Source organism: Macaca thibetana, chromosome 10 (assembly GCF_024542745.1).
Source record: "Macaca thibetana thibetana isolate TM-01 chromosome 10, ASM2454274v1, whole genome shotgun sequence".
In the NCBI taxonomy this organism is placed as follows: domain Eukaryota; kingdom Metazoa; phylum Chordata; class Mammalia; order Primates; family Cercopithecidae; genus Macaca; species Macaca thibetana.
This window is the reverse complement of record NC_065587.1, coordinates 10,653,417-10,663,515: the sequence shown is the minus strand read 5'-3', so window position 1 is coordinate 10,663,515 and position 10,099 is coordinate 10,653,417. Positions and strand designations below refer to the sequence as shown.

The window sequence follows — 10,099 nt, the reverse complement described above, 5'->3', positions numbered from 1 at the left end:
AGTTTTCAGCAAAATACTTAACTCTGTGCCTTTATATGCCACTACATATCTTTAATTTTTAGAGGATATGAATATTTTGTCTTTTGTATTTCATAAGCCATCTGTACTGTGTTCAGACTCTGGGTTCTTTGTTGTTAATTATGGGAGAAGGAGGTATAGGGCAGGAACTTTTTACATACTTGTGAATTTTGGTCAGTCCTGTGAAATACAAGCCTCTGGCATTTATTCACGGACCATTAGGATAAACCACGCATGTAGGTTCAATTTTTTTTTTTTTTTTTTTGCCGTTGTTGGGATGCTGTGGCCAGTAGCCAGGGCCAGTCATTCCAGATTCATCCCCTGCCACTCTGGTCCCCAGGGACTAGCAGAGTTCAGACAGGGTACATTTTCCTGGCTATGGACCTGCCCTTCTGCTTCCTCTGTCCCACTGCATTCCAAAAATGCTAACAAGTGACTAGCGAGTGTAAATGTTACGTGTTGCAAAGCGGTTGTGGAACTTGGGTTTCAGTGTTTGCACCACTATTTGTAAGCAGGATGTTATCTCTAAATGATACATGTGTAACTGACCCAGGGGGGCTGCCTGGCCTCCTTGATGCTCTTCTGTGAGAGTAATTGACTCTGGTAGTGACAGAGCTGCCTGCGGCTATTAAGAAGCTCTGCTGTACTTATGCCACCTGCTATTGTTCTCTCTCTGCTTCTGCTGCTTCTTTTTCTATTTTTAATAAGTTGCCAATTACTTGGTTTTTATAGGGATACCAACAGTTCACTGAAATGGGCATAGGAAAAATGTAGTTGATTTCTAACCTTCAATTTCATTTATCCAGTGAAATTAATGACATTAAAAACTTTCCTCAGTTATTCCGAAAGTACAGGTACATTTTTATTTTACTGAACATCATTGTTCAGTTTTTCCATTTTGAAGACAGTATACAGCTATGTAGCTAAGAGCAGTTTGCCCAACATATGTTAATTTTCACAATGATAATCTCAGGTGCGTTCCACAGATGTGATCTAATAAATTGATCAACTGTTCCTGACCACTACTGAGCCATACTGGAGTGTGCTGAGTTCCTGCCTCATAGTGGAAATTGTCAGGATCTTTTGTCTGTTGTGTTCACTGATTACCTCAAGCACTTAGTAGAAGTCAAAAAATATTTGTAGCATTGTAGTAAGCAAACAAATGCAATTAAGTAGATGGTGTTCACAGATTATCTATTAACATAAGGTGAGACCAAAGTTTTGTGCACCAGTATTGAAAAGGGATTACTTGGTATTGGCTAAGGTCAGAAGATTACTGATATTCTAGATATGCTGATTCTGTGGCTTATAGATTAAGAAAGAATTTAGATATATTAGTGTAATTACTGAAAATCACTAGAATGGTCAGCTGATGGTTTGTCCATAGAAACACTAATCATCATCAACCTAGAAGCTTTAGGATCTAGGTGAAGTCCATTACTGAATCTTGAAAATGAGTCATTAATCTGAAAATTGACAGTTAAGCATTGAGCATTTTTAAGAAAGTAATTGAAAAAAATATCTGGAAACTACCACTACCTAACGGTAATACTAGTTTTGTGACATTCTTGGTTTACTATATTATCTAATTACTTTAAAAATGTAATTGAAAGTGTTGGAGCATTTATCATCTAGAAAGCATTTTATTCTAAATTAATCAAAAAAGTTTTGAATCCAAAAGTATAGTCAGTTTCAATTCTATTTTGATTTGCAGAACCCACCAAGTGAATTTAGGCAGCCAGAAGGGATTTTGATTATTGGGAAAGTCTTTTTGGGTTCTGAGGTTAAGGTGGATTTTATTCTTCTCATCTGTCATGACGAAGGGGTGATACACGCAGTCGTAGTGGCTAACATGGTGAAACCCCGTCTCTACTAAAAAATACAAAAAACTAGCCGGGCGAGGTGGCGGGTGCCGGTAGTCCCAGCTACTCAGGAGGCTGAGGCAGGAGAATGGCGTAAACCCAGGAGGCCGAGCTTGCAGTGAGCCAAGGTGGCGCCATTGCACTCCAAGCTGGGTGACAGAGTGAGACTCCGTCTCAAAAAAAAAAAAAAAAAAAGAACGCAGTGGAGCCACATGCTGGCTTCCGTTTCCAGAGCTACCTCCTGGGCCTTTACCTCCTTAAGCCTCAGTTTTCTCAATTGTACAGTGAACTTCATAGAATTTACTTCAGGAAAGTGAGGTTTACACATTTAGGGCAATGTCTAACACATAATGAGCACAGAAGTATGTTTGTTTTTTAATTTTTAATGTTTTGTTTTTTTGAGCATGGAAATATAAATATAGTTATTAAAATATCTGATTTCTGTATGGGGTGCTCACTCAAGAACGTACTGGTGTAAGTATATGATTAGGTCCTGTTTCTAAACATCAGCAAAGTTTTGTCTTTTATATTTAAATGATTCCCTGTTATAAGAATACAATTTTTAAGGGTATACCAATATAGTACCAAGAGAAAATACTAGAAATGTGGGACTAGACCTAACAAGACCTTCATGGGAGAAAATGTAAAATTATATCAGAAGACATTAAAGTAAAACCTAAATAGAGCTTTGTCATATTCATGGTTAAGAAGGCTCAATTATTTTTTAAAAAGTCAATTCTTGTTGAATTGGTATATAAATTCAAGGTAATTCCCATAAAAACCCCATGCTTTTTTTCTGAAACTTGATAGGCTGGTTTTAAAATTTACGTGGAAAAGAGGAACAGGAACAACAAGTAGGAGGATTTAACCTGCGAGATCCCTTACTGTAAAGCTGTAGTAACGAAGGGCAGTGTGGTGTCGATGCAGGGGCTGAGGTGGGTCAGCGTGTAAGTGGGAAGCCCAGACAAGTCCACCATGCGTACATGGACTCTTGCTCTGTGGTGGAACTGGCCTGACAGTCAGTAGGGAGAGGCGACAGTTGACACTGCAGTTTACTGGGGGAAATAATGGACTTTTTGACAAGTGCTCTGGGATACTTGATATGGATTGCGTTAGTCTCTTAAGCTGCCATAACAAAATACCACAAACTGAATGGCTTAACACATCAGACGTTTATTCTCTCACAGTTCTGGAGGCTAAAAGTCCAAAATTATTCTACCTCTGAAGGCTCTAGGAAGAATTGCTCCCCATCTCTTCCTAGCCTCTGGTTGCTGGCAGTCCTTCACGTTCGTGCCTTAGAGCTGCATCACTTCAGTTTCTGCCTCTGTCTTCACATGAATGTCTTTCCCTTGTAAGGATCAAGTCATACACCACATACAAAAATAAATACCAAATGGATTCGGATAAATATGAAAAAAATTATTTCTAGAAATAAATATAGAAGAATATTTATGACCTTGGAGCAGGGATGATTAAACAGGATAACATGGCCGGGCACTGTGGCTCACGCCTGTCATTCCAGCACTTTGGGAGGCTGAGGCAGGAGGACGGCCTGAGCTCAGAAGTTCATGGGTGGTATAGCAAGACCTTACCTCTACTGTTGTCACACCACTGCATCCCAGCCTGGGCAATGGAGTGAGACCCCATCTCAAAAATATATATATATAAAAAATAAAATACACATAACAAGAATGAAAAAGTTGATACATGTTCATTATATCATAAGAATTTAAAGTCACAAATTGGCCGGGCGCGGTGGCTCAAGCCTGTAATCCCAGCACTTTGGGAGGCCGAGACAGGCGGATCACGAGGTCAGGAGATCAAGACCATCCTGGCTAACACGGTGAAACCCCGTCTCTACTAAAATATACAAAAAACTAGCCGGGCGAGGTGGCGGGCCCCTGTAGTCCCAGCTACTCAGGAGGCTGAGGCAGGAGAATGGCGTAAACCCGGGAGGCGGAGCTTGCAGTGAGCTGAGATCCGGCCACTGCACTCCAGCCTGGGCGACAGAGCGAGACTCCATCTCAAAAAAAAAAAAAAAAAAAAAAAAAAAAGTCACCAAATGACACTATGGCCATAGTGAGAGAGAAGCTAGGAGAATATATTTTCAGCACATGTAATCAACCTAGGATTTATATCCAAAATACAGTACAGAACTCCTACTAATCAATAAGAAAAAGACCTAGTAGAAGAAAAAAAATGCACAAAAGAAACAGATTTCACAGTAGAGAAAATCCAAATAGCTAATAAATATGGAGGGGGAAATACAACTTAATAAGTAATCAAGGAAATGCTAGTTAAACAACAATGAGGTCCCATTTTATACTCATCAAATTGGCAAAAATCAAAAGAATTAAGAAAATACCGGCCAGGTGCAGTGGCTCACACCTGTAATCCCAGCACTTTGGGAGGCTGAGGTGGGTAGATCACGAGGTCAGGAGATTGAGACCATCCTGGCTAACACTTGAAACCCCATCTCTACTAAAAAAATACAAAACATTAGTTGGGCGTGGTAGTGGGCACCTGTAGTCTCAGCTACTTGGGAGGCTGAGGCAGGAGAATGGCGGGATCCCAGGAGGCAGAGCTTGCAGTGAGCTGAGATGCACCCTTGCACTCCAGCCTGGGCGATAGAGCGAGACTCCATCTCAAAAAAAAAGAGAAAATACCAAGTTTTGGTGTGGATATGGAATAGTAGGAGCTTTTACTCTTCTGGTGGGAGTGTAAATTGTTGTAACCACTTTGGAAAACAGTGTAGCAATGTCTAGTAAAGTTGGAAAACATGAACACTGTATGAGCCAGCAGTTTCAGTTGTGGGCTGGTAACCTACCCCACAGAAGAACTGTATGCACGTACAGGAGGCATGCCCTAAGATGTCTGCAGCAATGTGACTTGTCGTGGCAAAAATGGGAAACCTTAATGCCCATCAGTAGGCAAATGGATAAATACAGCGTGGCACTCTTTACATTTACATGAATATTAGGGACATAGCATTGTGTGAGAAAAACATTGCAGAAGAATAAAGTAATAAAATTCCACTTAGGAAATTCAGAAATACATAAACTGAAATGTTGTTTAGGTTACCAAGCATGGTGCGGTCAATCAAGGGAGTACTAAGCATTTGGTTAAGGGGGAAGTTAACGCTTGTGGAGTAGGAAAAGGTGGGATTATACAGGCGGCTTCTGAGTACTGGAAAGGTTCTATTCCTTAAGCTGAGTGGGGGGTCTATAAAAGTTTTTTCACATGTATTAAATATGTAATAAAAATTTTTCTCCAGAAGTTTTATTATTTTTTAAGAGTGGAAAAATAACAGAAATGTCATCTCCATCCAAAAAGTAATTCAGGCACTGAGCACTTATTTTTAAATGCGTTTTGAATTCTTTGCCAATGAGAGATGCCTGAAACATGGAAAGGAAGGACCTAGTGATCCTTGTTTGTCCCATGACTTTGGCATTGAGAGGCTTCTGCCGCTATAGAGCTATAGACGTGACAGTGTATCTCAAGAGCAGGCTAAAGGAGGTTTTAGTGGCACGTGAAAGCATAGTCACATTTTTATCAGAGCAACAATATGCCTATCCCCTGTTCATTTTATTATTATTTTGGCAACTAAGTAATTGAGCCAGATGGAAAATGTTTCCCACATTGGGTTCTCTTTCAGCTTTCATGCAAGTCAGCCATTTAATTTTACTGTTCCTGTTCTCCTAATGATAAGACTTCAAATTGTGAATAATTGGCTAAGCGACTCCAATTTATTCTCTAGAACAGAAACTTCTAAAGATAGCTTATACCTACCCCTTTCTACCAGTATCCATTTAGTTAATAGACAGTAAGAACAAAATAATAAAACCAGCTTTTATTTCTTCCTTGCCTGTCTGAACGTGCAGTCATCTAGCAGTTGAAAAGGCCCAAACCTTTATCTCACCATAAGAACATGGGCTTGGAAATCAGACAAACAAACCTAGAATCAGGCCTCATCTCTGCCACTTACTATGAGTAAAACTCTGTAATTTACTTAAAGGCTCTGAACCTCGGTTCAGGACATGGTGGTAGTTCTGCCATTGGCTTCCCAGAATGGTGGCATTCTTACGCTAACCTGCCATGGCATGCATAAGAAGCATACCCCCAGTGAGAGGAGCCCCTGCTGCCGTCACTAGTTGTATATCTCAAGAGATTTTCACTTGAACTCTCTGACCCTCGGTTTCCTCTTTTGCAAAGTGGGAAGAAAGATTTCCACCTCTCAGGATAAAGAGATATGCAGGCAGGGCGCAGCGGCTCATGCCTGTAATCCCAGCACTTTGGGAGGCTGAGGTGGGTGGATCATGAGGTCAGGAGTTCGAGACCAGCCTTGCCAAGATGGTGAAACCCCATCTCTACTAAAAATACAAAAATTATCCGGACGTGGTGACAGGTACCTGTAATCCCAGCTACTCTGGAGGCTGAGGCAGAGAATTGCTTGAACCCAGGAGGTTGCAGTGAGCTGAGCTCTCACCGCTGCACTCCAGCCTGGGCAACAGAGCGAGACTCTGTCTCAAAAAAAAGAATGCAGATGTGGGCACAGGCATACTTGGTGACCTGCAAACTGCAGGCCCTGCATCACCACTGTTCGAGACCCTGTACCCTTGCCTGCGGGATGCCCGCCTTGTGCCTTCCCCCCAACCCCCAGGCTGCCAGAGACCTTGCTTCCTTCCCCCACTTGAAAGGGTTTAACTGTAAAACAGAGATGGAAATATCTGTGGTACTAGTTCACTACACAGATCAAGTAGTCAGTGAGATGAGACGGACAGTGAGTATGAAAAAGCTGTCATCTCTCAGACTCTATGGGAATATAGGCACAGATGATGCTCATCCTAACGACAGGCATTGGCCCCCTCACTGAGCAAGCCTGGTAATGTTATTTGTTCAACATGCAAAGTTTGATATTTAAAAAACGCTTTGTAAGTTACATGGCTTGGACAGTCTTTTTCTTAAAATTGGTAAGGGAGTTTGTGTATCAATTTCTGCTTCTTTATTCATTGAAAACTTAACACTTTGGTAAAAATTATTTTCTTCACCATTCTCTATGCACAGCTCTCAGTAGTTAACACTGGTGTAGAATCTAAACTCATTTACTCATTTACCCCTTTGACTGCAGTGGAGATGGTGTTAGGGCTTAAATAAAGACTGGCATTGGAAACTATTAACATTGTTGGTAGCAAACATTCATTGATACCCATCTTTCCTAGAACTTAATTAAATTGTAAGGAAGATATTCTTTACCTGTCACCTTAGTCCGGGAACCTGGAAATATGCTTGACCAGAGTTTCAAAACCTTGGAAATGATATTTGGGGCTGGGTAATTCTTTGTTATGGGGGCCATCCAGTGCATTGTAAGGTGTTTGGCGGCCTCCTTAGCGTTCTACCCACTAGATGATATTAGCACCCCGCCACCTCAGTCTTGACAGACAGATGTCTCTATATATTGTCAGATGTCTCCTCAAGGGCAGAATCATCCTTCCTGAAAACCACTGTCTTAAACTCTTGTTTTTCACTTCCCGCCCACATTTAGTCAGTTACCAGCCCTTTTAATACTGCTTCCGGAATATCTTAGTGAGATTTCTTCTTCTTCATCTTCTTCTTTTTTGAGACAGGATCTTGCTTTGTCATCCAAGCTGGAGTGCAGTGGCATGCTCATGGCTCACTGCAGCCTCAGCCTCCTACGTAGTTGGGACTACAGGTGTGTGCCACCACGCCAGCTAATTTTTTTATTTTTTGTAGAAACGAGATCTTGCCATATTGGCCAGGCTGGTCTCTAACTCCTGGACTCAAGCGATTCTTCACCTTGGCCTCCCAGAGTGTTGGGGTTACAGGCATGAGCCACCATGCCCAGCCTCTTCTTCTTTTTTTTTTTTTTTCTCATTGTTCGTGTGTTAGTTCGAGTGCTTTCCCCATGCCTGAACTATTCTAGTAGTTACCAGGAACCCCAGCTGTATTGAGTAACTGATAACGTGGTGCTTTATATATATCATTTGTTGTCCTTGCCACAAACTTATTGTGGCTCTCTGGGTTGTAAGCAACCTAAACCCAGCTCACACTTTTAAACCCAAAGAGGATCTTAGAGGCCTAAGATACTAGGAAGCCTCTGACTCCTCCTTTCTCTATATTTTACGGACGTGCTTGCACGTGCTTCGCTTCCTTGTCCTTAGAGCCCGCATCCCAGAACGGGAGAGCAGAAGGGTGTCTCCAGGAGAACTCTGGCAGCAGTCCTTGGAGGGGCCAGTTCTTCACCAAAACTGTTAGGGAGATATCCTCATTTGATATGTCAGGAAATTGAGGCTCTGGGAGGGAGGAACCCTGTGCCCCAGGCTACACTGTGGCTAGTGCTGGCAGACTCTGACTGCAAAGCCTGAACACTTCGTATTACTGTGTGCTGCTTCCTAACTCCTCTTTCCTTTCGTCTGTCTCTTCTCCTGCTGGTTGGTCTTCCTGATTTCAAATGTTCACTTTTGCAATTACAAACGTGGTTGTCTAATTACTTTGCTTAGTAGGTGCCTTCTGTGGTTACTCACCAAGATGAAGTTCAAATTTAGCCTGAAAGACAAAGCCCTTTATATTTGACCTCGCTTATCTTGGAGTTATAGATTTACCTCCTGTCATTTACGTAGTTGTACTTCAGGCTTCAGCTACCCAGTGCTTCACAACTTAATGCTTTTGCTTCTGCAGTTTTCTCAATATTGGGGAGTGGTCAAGATCACAGGCCCTAGAGAACAGATGTGGCTCTACCACCTACCACTTCTGTGACCTTGGACCCTGCCAGACGTGCTCTGCCCACTGCATCCCCTTAGCTGATGCCTGTTCAGGATGCAACATGGCCCTCACTGGAAAGCCTAGCCTCTTAACCATTTCATTCTTAGCCTCTGTACATAGTGCTGTTAGCACTCTCCTTAGTGAGTATCCTTATTGCCAGCATTTATTATTTTTTAAATGCATACCTTTGGGAATAGATTAGTTTGGAATTTTTGTTGTCTTTGGGTATGGACACAGTCCAAGGTTGTGATCTCTGTGTACTGAGTTTCTGCATACTTCCAGCATGCATAGTTTCCTCTGTGGCTGGGCAGCTTTGCTCCTGCCTCTTGCCCTTCAACAGCTGGGTGTTTCTTTTTTGTTTGTTTTTAATTATTTTTATTTTTTATTTTTTAAGACACAGTCTCACTCTGTCGCCCAGGCTGGAGTGCAGTGGTGTGATATCCTGGGTTCAAGCGATTCTCGTGCCTCAGCCTTCCGAGTAGCTGGGATTATAGGCATGTGCCACCATACCCAACTAATTTTTTGTATTTTTAGTAGAGATAGAATTTCGCCATGTTGGCCAGGCTGGTCTCGAACTTCTGACCTCAAGTGATCCGCCCACCTCAGCCCCCTAAAGTGCGAGGATTACAGGCATGAGCCTCCCCACCCGGCCTTAATTTTTAAATTGAATTTCAGTTGCCACATGTGGCTAGTGGCTACCGTATTAAACAGGTCAGGTCTCAACTGTTAATGATAGCTTAACCTTCTTGTTAAATGAGACTCTGTGTCTTCTCTAGTGTGTAACTTCTGATATTCTCCTTCCTCTCTTTTATGGAAAACTTTTCTATATTAAGACTTAAATGCCTGCTGCACCTGGAGTAATAAACTTGTGGGAAAATTGAATAAAGTACTAATGCCACTGAACTGTACAGTTAAAAACAGTTAAAATGGTAAGTTTTATGTTCTATATATTTTACCAAAATGAAAATCAAAGAGTGCACGGCGAAGGGACACAGCCTGCGGTGAGAGGCTGTCAGAGAGGCTTACACAGAGGCGGCGGCGCCCTGAGTCTGAGAAGTATTGATATAAGCAGTGACCCTGGGAAAAGAGACGACAAATGGGTTCCTAACTTGGACCTGAAGGGGCGGGAGAGCAAGTGGGGTCAGGCTCTGGTGTGGCAGACTGAGGAGGTGAGCCTTGGCCCATCCAGCCACAGGAAGCCATGGAGGGATTTTAAGCAAGCAAATGGCAAGTTTGGATTCCATTTCAAGAAAGATCACTCTGGCTGCTCTGTAGAAAATGTATCAGAAGGTGGCAGAACTGGATCAAGGGAGACATAATCAGGCTAATAACAATCACAGTGATAATAATAGCAGCTAACATCCCGCGGCGCAGTGGTTCAGGAGGAAACGATGAGCGCCTGGGAGGCTGTGTGGAGTGCGGTGATCGCACAGCTCGTA

The 10,099-nt window shown here is 42.3% G+C and overlaps 1 protein-coding gene across 11 annotated transcripts in view; it reads left to right on the top strand.

Moving 5' to 3' along the window:
* Positions 1 to 10,099, top strand: part of TNRC6B (trinucleotide repeat containing adaptor 6B) — a 284,641-nt gene that overhangs the window by 164,809 nt on the left and 109,733 nt on the right. The window lies entirely within an intron of this gene.